Genomic DNA, 13673 nt, shown 5'->3' on the forward strand with positions numbered 1-13673 from the left:
ATAGATGTTCCTAATTTGATGAGTACAAAAATATGAGTACAGACATATACCGGAATGTGTGTACATATCAGCTTGTGGGCGCAATAGAGATATGGTACAACAGTACAATAAATATTAAAATCAGTAATATGTTTTGGTTAAATAGTTATTTGGGGTTAAATTTAGGGATGAGAGGAAACCATTTCGCTATAAAGTTTTCACCATTATTATTTCTTCCGGAGATGAATGCTTCAGTGCAGTGGTAAATATGTCTTTCAATATCCTTAACACATGTACGCTTACTGGCTTTCTGGTGACATGGTTACCATTAGCCGATATTTCCGCAAGCTGACATTCTTGAATACTGACATAAACGCTATTTTCAGCGATTGTTTACGCACTGTTGGCGATGTTGTAACGTGCTCCATCACCCGGAAGCGACCATGCGGAAAGTAGCATTCGGAATCGTCCGGGTACAAAACTTTTCGAGGTAAAAGTTCCAAAGGTATGTGCGAATGTCCACTTTCGCAATAACGCCACACATTTTAAGGGCACATACCAGTGTATGGAACAGCGTCTACCCGGCGGCCCGCTGCTTGCTACTTACATGGGGGAAGAAATGGAAGAAGACAGTAACACAAACCCAGGGTGTGTCAGGGAGGGGAGGGAACAAGCTGAGATTGTACGCCTGCTTCAAGAACTCTTACGTCACAGAACCTTACATCACAGCACAGATCCCCAGATCACATAGGAGTGCATTAGCCAAGTTCAGAAGCGGAGTTGCGCATCTAAGAGTAGAAACCGGCCGATACACTAGTATACCACACGAGGAAAGAACATGCTCTATTTGTACAGATGAAGTCGAAGACAAATGTCATGTCCTTTTAAGATGTCCACTATATGGTGATATCAGACGTGAGCTAACGGAACGCTATGCACTAGACAACTTCTCTGAACGCCAGGATGCAGAGCGGGCTAGTTTCATACTTTCAGATCCTGCGATATGTCCTGCAGTTGCCAAAACCTGCGATCATATTTTAAAGCGTAGAAAACCATTCTTTTATCACTCGTAATCTTTTACAACCTTTTATATATTTATTGTACATATATATTTCTTATTCTGTTTTTATTTAATGTCTTCTTATGTTTTATAATGATAGTCTCTCATAACTCTGTATAGAGTGGCTCATTACCCTTTAAACGCGTGTCTTTTACCAATGGATCTGTATATATTTTACTGTTATGAGGTGAGACTCAAATAAAATATCTGTCTGCCTGTCTGTCTGTCTGTCTGTGTGGGGGGTGGCCTAAACATCGGGCTCCATTCTCAACGTGGCCTCGACCAAAAGTGTTAAGTCTCTCTTCGGCCCGACTTCTCAAGAGATCTCAAAAACACCTTGCGCCTCACAGATGTTTCTTAAATTCTATTTAAATCCATAGTTTAGTGTCATATCCACCTAAATACGGCTTCACAGAGTTTCAAAGCGTTGTATTTGAAACAAACACGTTGCTTAACGTGAACACTATTTTCCATACATTCTCAGTAAAAGCACAATATCACAAGCTTTCAGTCCGACTTGGCCCGAGCTCTCAAAAGCAGCTTAAACCTAACTCATGTATGTAGATACGTGTTTCAATGCTTAGAATAGAACTGTATGTACCTAAATATCACCTTTTAATGTTACAAAATGCAACGTGTAAAGATAACCGTCCCTTAAATTGAAGCCTTTTCGCTCTCCATTCGCTCTCCTTACGCCTCACAGATGTATTTTAAATTCTATTTAAATCCATAGTTTAGTATGATATCTACTTAAATACAGCTTTACAGAGTTTCAAAGCGTTGTATTTGAAACAAACACGTTGCTTAAAGTGAACACTATTTTCCATACATTCTCAATAAAGGCACAATATCACAAGCTTTCAGTCCGGCTTGGCCCGAGCTCTCAAAAGCAGCTAAAAACCTAACTCATGTATGTAGATATGTGTTTCAATGCTTAGAATAGAACTGTATGTACCTAAATATCACCTTTTCATGGTACAAAACGCAACGTTTTTAGATAACCGGTCCCTTAAATTGAAGCCCGTTTCGGTCTACATTCTCAACATAGCCTCGACCCAAAGTGTTGAAGCCTCTGTTAGGTCCGACTTGGAAACACCTTACGCCTCACAGATGTATCTTAAATTCTATTTAAATCCATACTTAAGAAACCAGTTTTCTTTACATGTTGCACTTGATAACATCATAAAGCAGTATTTAGGTAGATATGATACCACTCTAAGGATTTAAATACGTTTCTACATACATGAATTAGTTGTTCAAGTTGTTTTTGAGAGCTCGAGCCAAGTCGGACCGTAAACTTGTCATACTGTGCCTCAATTGAGAATGTCTTGAAAACAGGTAGATAGAATAGTCATCTGTAATTGTAAACACAAAAGAGTATACATGTACGTGTGTTAGGTTTAAGCTGTTTATGAATGAGAGGTCGGGCCAGGTCGATGATGTTTAGAATGTGGGGAAGTGATCGTATCGTGCATGCTTTAAATACTATGAATAGTGAATTAAAGGGGTGGTATTAATTGGATATAGGCGTAGGAAACATTGTATCCGAATGAAGTCAAATATTTATGCATTTTAAGTCATGTTTCGTTTATGGATTCCACTTTTAGACGTAACCTCGGTCAGCCAGCTCGGGAAACTCGTCTTCATGAGTTTTAACCGAATTATTCGTAGGAAAATATATATGGTACTCTTTTCTGGCTGAAAGTGATTATTATTAGGAAGGGTGTATGTTGCATTAATCATAAGTAGGCATGGTGCTCATAAACGGGTTTATTATCCAATAATATATTTGGCTCGCCGTGGCCCGTCCCGACCCGACTTTTTGGCCATTCCGTTACATGGCGGGCTTACAGCTTATTTCATAGCCAGCCCTGTGGGCCAATACATTTTCCACGGGTAGATATTTTACCATGTCATTGACTAAGGGTGATATTTCCAAATTAGTTTACAACTGTGGTGGCCAAACGACGTCTGTACGTACAGCTCATGATCAATCAAACCGTAACTTTCACAGATCAGCCTACCTTTTTATCTAACACTAAACGTGACTGGTCTGGAGAATGCATTCAATGACCAAGCTGTATTTGATACAGTGCCTCTTGCACATGTTTACTTTTCACAAGGAGAATTACGAATCCCCAGTGCTCATTGCATGAAGAACATGTAGAGACCATTCGTGCCAGAGATACTGACCATTCTGACTTTGCCTGTTTTTCTGATTCGGATGGCACTGACACTGAATGTATCAACAGTTACCACCAAGTTATGCTCTGTAAAATTTGATTGTTTAAAGGTCACATGCAACAAAAAAATGAAACATAATTAAAACATTGTTATCACTTGTTCGTGATATATAAAATGCATTGGTGATTGTGAAAAAAACAACAACAAATAAACAAAATTATAAGCGTCCAATCACAAATCAAAAGCGTAATATTTCGCACTTGGATTTACCTCTCACCGGCCCAGTCAGGGCCGGTGGATGTGCACTCATGTGTAACGAAGCCTTGTCACTTGCTACTGGATCATTTGCCGGCTCTGTGTTTATGGATCATAAGCCCGATAGGTGTTAAAGATCACATATATTCCAGAGGGTGCAAATGCATGAATCACTAATTGACATCGTTATAAACGAAGCCCCGTCATCAGAACTGCTCATTTCCATTTTAAATTACCTTAAATCGACCTTTTTGACAAGAATGCACAATTCTCAGCCGCAAACGAAATTTCAACCACTCAGAGCGGCGCGTCTCCGTGACGTAATAGTAGATATATAGATGAGGGTCTATGCAGAATTCATCTACATTGTACAAACCTGAAATCGCGAAAGCCGTTGTGAAAACTGAAAGCTCTATGTTCTCACAATCTACCATCATTTATTTTTGTGTCCTGCGTTGCCTAGTTTCCGAGTTACAACCCTTGTTTTCATGACGATTTTGCCCAAATCACTAGGTGTCTCTAGGTTGTAATCCGTGTTAGGTGGTATAAACACGTTATTTGTCATCATTCACTTGATGCTCAGTTAATGTATTTATAACAGGTATAATTAGTGGTAACGCCACTTAGATTACCCGACAATGGTCCCCATTTGGCATTTATTGTCTGGATCGATCAAAGGATTAACCGATAACACACTGATTGATTAATTACTTTTATACGGATTTCAAGGGGGATTTGTCAAGAGGTAGTGTTTATGTATATACATTTACTGATCTATACTGAATACACTCTGTCGTGTATGTGTCTATGTAAAAACAACACCCTTCTTTCAAAGGATTAACCGCCAATACATTGATTGATTGCTCATTATTGGCTAACTAAATTACTTTCTTAAAAGAATGACGTACATTATGCAATTAGTTGCCAGGTGTGCTATCTTGGGTGACCAATGAGACTATACAGCAATGCGAAAAACCTGAAACGATACATTTCGTATATTAGATTGTTGAAAGACACATCACTTGGGAAATCTGCAGATGAATTATATATCACTCGTTTTCGTGGATATTGATGGATACATTCCTCGAACAAGGTAATAGCCTGACATTGCTCCTATAACTTTAATTTGTTTTAATTTTAATATTTGCATTTTGTTTTTAGTCGTAGCTTTCAACAGAATCATTGTTTTCATCGTGAAGTTGTAATCATACAGACGACATACACTAGGGCGTAAGTGCGAATTATGATTCACATAGGCAAACAATAAAATATCTAGATATTACATTAATAATGATAATAAGAAGAAGAACAGCAATCCAACCGTCTCCTTCGCCTGGATGAAGTCTGCTGGTCTCAAATGTGAAACTGAGGGCTTCCTTTTTGCTGCTCAGGACCAGTCACATCCCACTCGCAATCGCCAGAATGTTATTCTTAAAGAAAATATCAATATGAAATGTCGTCTTTGCAATGAATATACAGAGACTGTCCAACACCTTATCAGTGGATGCCCTTCTTTGGCACAAACAGCATATCTAAAAAGACATGCCATGCCTGTGGTTTTGACCCTGAGGTTCGTCTAGGGTACATTAAAGGTCACATGCAACGTAAAACACAACTTTGCAGATTCTGGTACCTTTCGGTATGCACTTACCGAAACAAATCATAAAAAATGTCAATTCAACCTATAAAGTTGAAAAAAACGCGATGAAAAAAGCCCGCGAAATCGGAGTTCAAACGTTTCACTAAACTGGTTTCAACTGCTGTGCTGAGCTGCGTCCATAACGCATGCGCAGTGAATAGGTTCGCAGAGCATGAAACAGTATGCATGCCCAGCGTCTGAGGTCTTGAGCAGTAGTCTAATCTTGGTTGTGTACACAAACAAGTACATAATCTACTCGTTACGTAAAACAACTTGTTGATCGTGGTAAGCAGTCTCTGTCACAGAGAAAGCTCAATGTCTGGTTTATTGACACCTATATGTCTGTCTGCCTGTCTGCTAAAGACAACATGCAATACGTACGTACACAGCTTCAATCATTGACCACGTGCAATTTGAACTTAACACCTATCAGACTATACGACATAAAGAAAATAAGTTGATTTATGACTCGTGCACCCGAGTCCCGTGTCTGCCACATTATGTAATTAGGCACATGTGATACACATGACGTTTTTATGTCTGTGGGTTGCAAACAAACTACATTCATTTTTTTCGGATGACTGGATCTGACCAGAGACCATATAATATGGTCTCTGATCTGACGGAAACTGGTGCAAACTCTTGTCAGTTTCAAGTCCTGCTTTGTACTTGGACGAATGACAGTTTCCAGCCACGCAGTAGTTTACCATCTCTACTGACATGATTTTTTATTGGATCGAGCGCAAATTCAGAGAACATGTATTTTCCAAACTCAACATCTCTATATACATTCTTCGTGGATAACGACTTCTTTTCGTGTATATGATTTTGTTTGCCAACAGTATATGAATCCATACTGAAACGACGCATCAAGTACACAAAAAGAAGTTGTTATCCATAAAGAATCTTACTTTCTTGTGACTGGCTATACTTCTAAAATGCCCATCAAACAGATCATCTTTCTGTACACACAATGAACCCTCAGCATATCAGCAAATGAAACAGCCAATCGGAAGCTGTCGTTACACGTGAGTGCATATCCACCCGCTATGACTGGGTTCGGTCTCCCGAGGGCTTCGTTTCGGGGGAAGTAAGCCCAAGTACAAACTATTGCACTTTTGAATCGCGATTGTACGCTTATAATTTTGTTTATTTGGTTTTTTTTTAAAGCAGCAATGTATATTATATGTCATGAATAAGTGATAAATGTGTTTTAATTATGTTTGATTTTTTGGTTGCATAAGACCTTTAACATTAACTTGAAATGTCGTCTTTGCAATGAATTTACAGAGACTTGTCAGTGGATGCCCTTCCTTGGCACAAACAGCATATCTTAAAAGACATGATGGCATGGCTTGCTGTCTTTACTATCGTCTCCGCCATGCCTGTGGCTTTGACCCCGAGGTCCATCTATGGTACGACCCTGAACATGTCCAGGGCGTCCTGGAAAATGATGCTTTTAAATTTCTCTGGAATAGGCCAATATACAGCCTGAGACGAATTCCTGCCAACAAACCTGATCTTGTCCTTTTTGATAAAACAAATGAAATTATTCATATCATAGAATTTTCTGTCCCTTTTGACAGCAATGTGATTGACAAGATTCAGGAAAAGCATGATAAATATGCGTACCTCGCCTTTGAAATGTCTCGCTTGCATCCCAAGTACACTGTCGTCAGGCTCCCCATTGTTCTCGGTGCCCTTGGTTTGGTACCTCCTGATCTCTTGGCGCAGATCAGGAGAGTGCCCGGGTTCTCCACCGGGAGCACAGCCCTTCTGGTAATGCAGAAGGCTGCAGTGTTGGTGAGCCTCCATATTCTCCGGAAAGTTCTTGGTGGGTTCGACTAGGCGAGAAGTCCCTGGAGAAGTGCCATTCGCTGTCTGGGCTGCGTGTAGAGGGGGCGAGGGCCCTGAGCTGATAATGAACCTTACCCGCCTGACTGTGCCAGGATCACCCAAACCCTCTCTGCTGCATATCTATCTTAATCTGTCAAACATGAAAAAGTAAACTTATAATGCGCAGAATCTCCAGACACTACGTCCCTCCACCATGTGCTACACAATATGTACAAATGTGTTGTCATTGGGTGTATTATACATTCTAGAGTCTTTTGAAGAGATCTGTCTTCAAGTGGGTTTTGAAGATAGTCAATGATGTAGACGCCCTCAGTTGATAAGGTAGATGATTCCAAAGTGATGGTGCGAGAAATGAAAATGACTTCTGACCAAACTTTTTTAGGTTTAAGGTCACATGCAACCGAAAAATCAAACATAATTAAAACACAATTATCACTTATTCATGACATATAATATACATTGCTGCTTGTTAAAAACAAATAAACAAAATTATAAGCGTACAATCGCGATTCAAAGTGCAATATTTTGTACTTGGGCTTACTTCCCTCGAAACGAAGCCCTCGGGAGACCGAACCCAGTCGTAGCGGGTGGATGTGCACTCAAGGGTAACGACGACTTCCGATTGGCTGGTTCATTTGCTGATACGCCGAGGGCTCGTTGTGTGTACAGAAAGATGATCTGTTTGATGGGCCAAAGTATGGCTAGTCACAAGAAAGTAAGATTCTTTATGGATAACAACTTCTTTTATAGTACTTGAGGCATCGTTTCAGTATGGATTCATATACCGTTGTCGTCAAACAAAATCATTTACACTAGAATAAGTTGTTATACCTAGAGAATGTATATAGAGATGTTGGCTTTTGTAAATACATGTTCTCTGAATTTGCGCTCGATCAAATCAAAAATCATCTCAGCAGAGATGGTGAACTACTGCGTGACTGCGTGTCATTTGTTCAAGTACAAAGCAGGACTTGAAAGAGTTTGCACCAGTTTCCGTCAAATCCAGTCATCCGAAAAAATGGCTCTAGTTTGTTTGCAACCCACAGACATAAAAACTTGTCATGTGTACAAGTATTACACCTGCCTAATTACATTATGTGCTAGAGACTGGACTCGGGTGCACGAGTCATAGAATAGTTTATTTTGTTTATGGCGTATAGCTTGATAGGTGTTAAGTTCAAATTGCACGTGGTCAATGATTGAAGCTGTCTATTCTATATTTTGTTTTTAGCAGACAGACAGACAGGCAGGCAGACATACAGGTGTCAATAAACCAGACATTGAGTTTTGTCTGTGACGGAGTCTGCTTATCACAATCAGCATATATTTTTTATATAACGAGTAGATTATTTACTTGTTTATGAACACGGCCACGATTACACTTCTGTTCACGACCTCATACTCCGGGCAGGCATACTTTTTCAAGTTCCGCGAACCTACTCACTGTACATGCGTTATGAGCGTAGCGCAGCAGAGCTGTTGAAACCAGTTTCTGCCCCAGCGCTGGGGGAAAATTGCTGAATCGTTTGAACTCCGATTTCGCGGGCTTTTTATCATCGCGTTTTTTTTCAACTTTATAGGTTGAATTGGCATTCTTGGTGATTTATTTCGGTAAGAGCATACCGAAAGGTATCCGAATCTGCAAAGTTGTGTTTTTCCTCGCTGCAAGTAATTCATTAATTACATTATGTAAACACCTTATCTTAGTTTCCAGTTTTTGATACAGGGCTGGTTGCACGTTAACAGGGCCATCAACATTTATGAGTTATCACTCAGTTATCAGCCCCGTGGGCTTCCTGTTTTTTATAGGAGTTTCATACACTGCACGTACATCCGGGTCTTCGTAATATAGGTAATGCCATACATTTTAAGGCACACACACCCGAGTCCTGGTAATGAAGGTAACGCCATGTCTGTTGAGGACACATACACCCGGGTCTTCGTAAAGAAGGTAACGCCATACGATTTAAGAGCACATTGCTACTTTAGACGGATTCAAATCCATGGTAACGAAAGACATAGCCCAAGGTTCGTACGGCCCAAGATGGAAGTTGCACAGGAAAATAGCACTGAGGTGAATCTGGTGTTCTTGTTTCATCGCCAGACTGTTATACCTGACACATCTCTCTCTCTTCCCACCCCCACCCCCACCCCCATCTCTCTCTCTCTCTCTCTCTGTCTCTCTCTCAGAATGACTAAACCACCATGTAAATAAAGGGGCTTAAACTTAAGTGATTTTTGGAGTAATAACATTTAACACGGATGAAATAAAAATAGATAAAAAGCCGAGATTGAGGATGGAAGTAGAAAAAAATAAGTAATATTCGTTAATAAGAGGTGAAAAGGTAACTAAACTAAAATAGAGGTAAAAGCGGGGCCTAAGTAGGATGAAGGGGTGGGGAGCGAGGGAGTCGAAAAGGAGTAAAGGATACTGGGGTTCAATAAATTAAATGCAGTTGGGCTGCATTACGTGAATAAAGGGCCTAACAAATAAAGAGAAGAGGTAAAGGTGGTTAAATGGGCGGTTGTGGAGAGGTTCAGTGATTACGGTTTTGCAAGCCGTGGGTAGTTAGAATCCGTTATAATATAGTAGCTTAGCGTGGGGTGAATGACCTTGACCTTGGCTGGGGACTAGGAAGGCACATTTAGAAAGTATAAAGAGATAAATTTTGAAAGTATGGATAGCATATCATTGGTGCTCACATAGATTAATCAATGTCAGTCAAACTAAGTGAGTTCACATCAACTTATTTCAGTCATGGAAGTGAACACAGGAACGTCAAGTTAGAGAAAAGGGGATGCGTTCACATCACCTACTTCTTTAGGTAGTTCAGAATTAGTGTAACTCAGAATGTTGATCCCTTTCACATTTCATCACATGATCTGCTAAATACATTCCAGTCCGCATATCGTCCACATCATTCCACAGAAACTCTTCTCCTAAGCTAAGATTAGTAAATGACTTGAGAAATATTCTGGATTCCGGGAATATGGTTGCCCTTGTCTTAATTGATTTGAGTGCAGCGTCTGACACTGTGGATCATGCACAGCTATTCGAAATCCTGAATCAGCAGGTTGGAGTGAGAGGAACTGCTTTGAGGTGGTTTCAGTCATATCTATGTAGTCGGAGCCAAGAAGTGTCAGTTAAGGGTGTTACTTCATCAAGACTTGAGCTATGCCATGGAGTTCCTCAAGGATCTGTCCTTGGGTCGATTCTATTCCTGCTTTATGTGAACTCGCTACCAGCAGTTATCAACAAGCATGCACGGTTGCAGGCACTATGGATATGCAGATGTCACCCAGCTCACTACCATCTTCAGACGGAGCTCCCTTTCGACAGACCTGCAGATAGTGGATGACTGTGTGTCTGACATAAAGAGATGGAAGACATCTAGGATGCTTCAGTTCAATGACAATAAGACAGAACTATTGATAGTCGGCAGCCATAGGCAACTGCATGCAGTATCAGTCTCAAGTGTCAAGGTAGCCTCCTCTGTCATTCAACCCTGCTCTACTGCCAAGGACTTTGGTGTGTACATAGACCCTAATCTCTCACTAGAGGCCCACATCAACCATCTACGTAATGTCTGCCATCACTACCTCAGAATCATAAGCTCAATCCGCCGATACATCACCACAGACTGTGCTCATGTCTTAGTGAGATCTCTTGCTGGATTGAACTCTGTGCAATTACAGAAACGCCAAACAATTCAAAATGCTGCTTCCCGTACTGTATGTCTAAAATCCAAGCGAGATTACATCACTTCACCACTCATTTTCCTACACTGGCTTCCTGTTAAGTACCGTGTGAACTTCGGAATATTGTGTCTTATAAATGCCTCCACGGTCAAGCTCCAGAGTACCTATCCGACCTTCTTACACTATACACCCCTGCAAGATGTCTCAGATCCCAGAATCAGCATTTACTTACAGTCCCCAAAGTCAAACTTGTCTCCTATGGTCAGAGGACCTTTACCTACGCCGCTGCATTGATTTGGAATTCACTGCCTGCTGACATCAAATGTGCCGTATCACTGAACTCTTTCAAGTCCCTTCTGAAAACCCATTACTTCTCCATAGTGTTCTCTTAGATCTTTCTTCCTTTTTTTAAATTCTAAGTATTAGTAACGTAATGTATACGTTAAACATACATTCACCTTCTTTGTAGCGTCTTGAGCGAGCATCGAATGCACGGATACAGGCGCAGTTACAAACACCCGCAATTATTATTATCAAAACAACATGCACCGTCAACTCCCTAACATCAAAGGATTTTTATTGTGACAAATATCTGCTTCACGGTAAGACAACACACTAATTGGGACTGTTCCTCTCAGCCATGGGTGTTGTCTTAGTTAACCCCTTTCGTTAGTGTATAGGCTTCAGATATGGCTGTCTATGTTTCGGGAAATAACCAACACGCCTCGTAACACAAAACGAAATCGTTTATTCAGTTACTTTATTAGCTTATTGAGGGTCGCTAGGTTGTCACTCCTTATTATAATCCTTGTAGACACTTTGAAGGGATGAGGACTAAAGTTGGTTTTTTTTTTACATTTTTGAAGTTGGTGTTTTATACATTAAGTAAATATTTTATTTACGTGTCACGCAGTATACAGTGTACAAACGCATATAGTCCGTTTGGCTCCAAAGCGGACCCATTAATTGCAGTCTAGCACGAAAACTAATGGCTTAAACATATTTATTCCATGAAAAAAAAACGACAGAATTTTCATGAACTGCATTGGTCAGCAAGCTCAAGAGGACTTATGTGAAGACCGATATATAAATGGAACAGTATCGTAAGAGAAAGATGACATCTAATGAAAACTGATGTTACAACATGTAGTCCGAAAAATAAAATCATGATGGTTTTATACATTTATGTCGCTTGCAGTCGGGATTCATGGCACTAAGACTTGTGATAATTATAGATTGTAGTATACGGTTTGCTCAACTAAATCGCCTCGTTTCAATTAACAATAGGCGGACTGATTTTAATATATTTGATTGAGTTTCAAGAAGAACGTTCCGTATAAGATTGTTTCTAAAAGTCATTAATATAATTCAATTTATTTATCAAATCGGGAACATACAAAGAAATAATGACGTGCATCTTCAGTAGGGTGGCCACACTGACAATCTGCTCTCTCTCATATATGTCTGTTGTATTTATCGCCTTTGAGACCGCTACATCCTAACCTTAAGCGACAGTGGAGGATTTGGCAAACTCTTGTACCTATGTTTGGATCGAAATGAATAACTTTAGCTCTGGAACTTAAGGCAGATTTGAATTCATGGACATCTGTTAGAGATTTAATATTTTGCGGTAAACCGTTCCATAAACTTACAGCGTAAGGTAGAAATGAGCTGTTATATAGTGCAGTACGGCAAGCAATAGTTTGCAAATGTGATACGTTGCGTAACGGATAGATACTGACTTGAGAGACAAAGAGAGGGACGAGTTCATTTTGATTGTGGGGTAACCTGTTGTCAGGGAGCCTATATAGAGGGAGAGAAGAAACTCCCCGAAAAGCCAATGAACGTATGTCTCGGATCGTTACGTAACCAGTGTAGCCAATATGGCGGCAGCGTAGTATTTAAGATTGAGCCCGGTTTATTTTAAACAGATGATTAAGTTCACTGAGTGTTGTAACAAAATACTAACACCTGAAATCCTACATGTAGAAGATAGGTTTGTCACTTCAGTTTAAGTCAAATAATTGGTTTTAGTGTCCGTATTAGGACAGCAGATTTGTAGTAAAGTTTCAGGTCGGTATGTTACAGCTCACTGGCTTCTAGTCTCGATTCACCGCGAAGATAGACTAAATTGCTCCTATAAAACTTCTTTCGCACATTCGTTTAATTTTAGGAGGAAAACATACCTTTATTTGAAATGTATTTGCAAGTAACAGTGACAGTTTCATGACTTAACGGTAAAAACATTGTTAGGGTGTAACTAAGGTGTGTGAAAAACACGACATTTCGCAGATCTGCTCTGATCCGCCATTAACATGCTATGTGCCGTTGTTCGAGTATGTCTAGTTACTCCATAAAACATCTTTCACATACACCTTTAATTTACATCAGGGGAATATACTATCAGGTGAAATGTGTTTGCAAGTAAGAGTGATAGTTTCATAATCCAAATCAAAATGTTAGGGTGTATTTGAGTTGTGTGAAAAATGTGACATATTGCCGATCTGCTCTGATCCTCCATTGAAATACTACACGCCTTTGTCTGAGTGTGTCTGGTTATTAATTCAAAAACATCTTTCACATACACCTTTATTTCATATCAGGGGAATATACTATCAGGTGAAATGTGTTTGCAAGTAGTTATTATAGTGATAGTTTCATAATCTAAAACGAAATGTTAGGGTGCATTTGAGGTGAGTGAAAAATGTGACATATTGCCGATCTGCTCTGATTCGCCATTGATGCTTGAGGGTTATAGTTCCATAACTTCTTTCTTTCTTGTTGATGTTATTATTTGACAAAACTGGAAAGGTGTTTTAGAACGCTTTGTGACAGTTTTACACTTTATTTTTGAAGGCAGTGTGACAGTGTCAGTTAACATTTTGTTAATGTCCATTCCATTCCCCACATGCAATAAGATATCTGAATTAATTATCAATGTAAACCAAAATGTCTCAAAGTACATTTTTTAAAAGAACAGCTGATGTTAACACGTGTTCT

This window comes from Haliotis asinina, chromosome 9, assembly GCF_037392515.1.
Source record: "Haliotis asinina isolate JCU_RB_2024 chromosome 9, JCU_Hal_asi_v2, whole genome shotgun sequence".
NCBI classification, from domain to species: Eukaryota; Metazoa; Mollusca; class Gastropoda; order Lepetellida; family Haliotidae; genus Haliotis; species Haliotis asinina.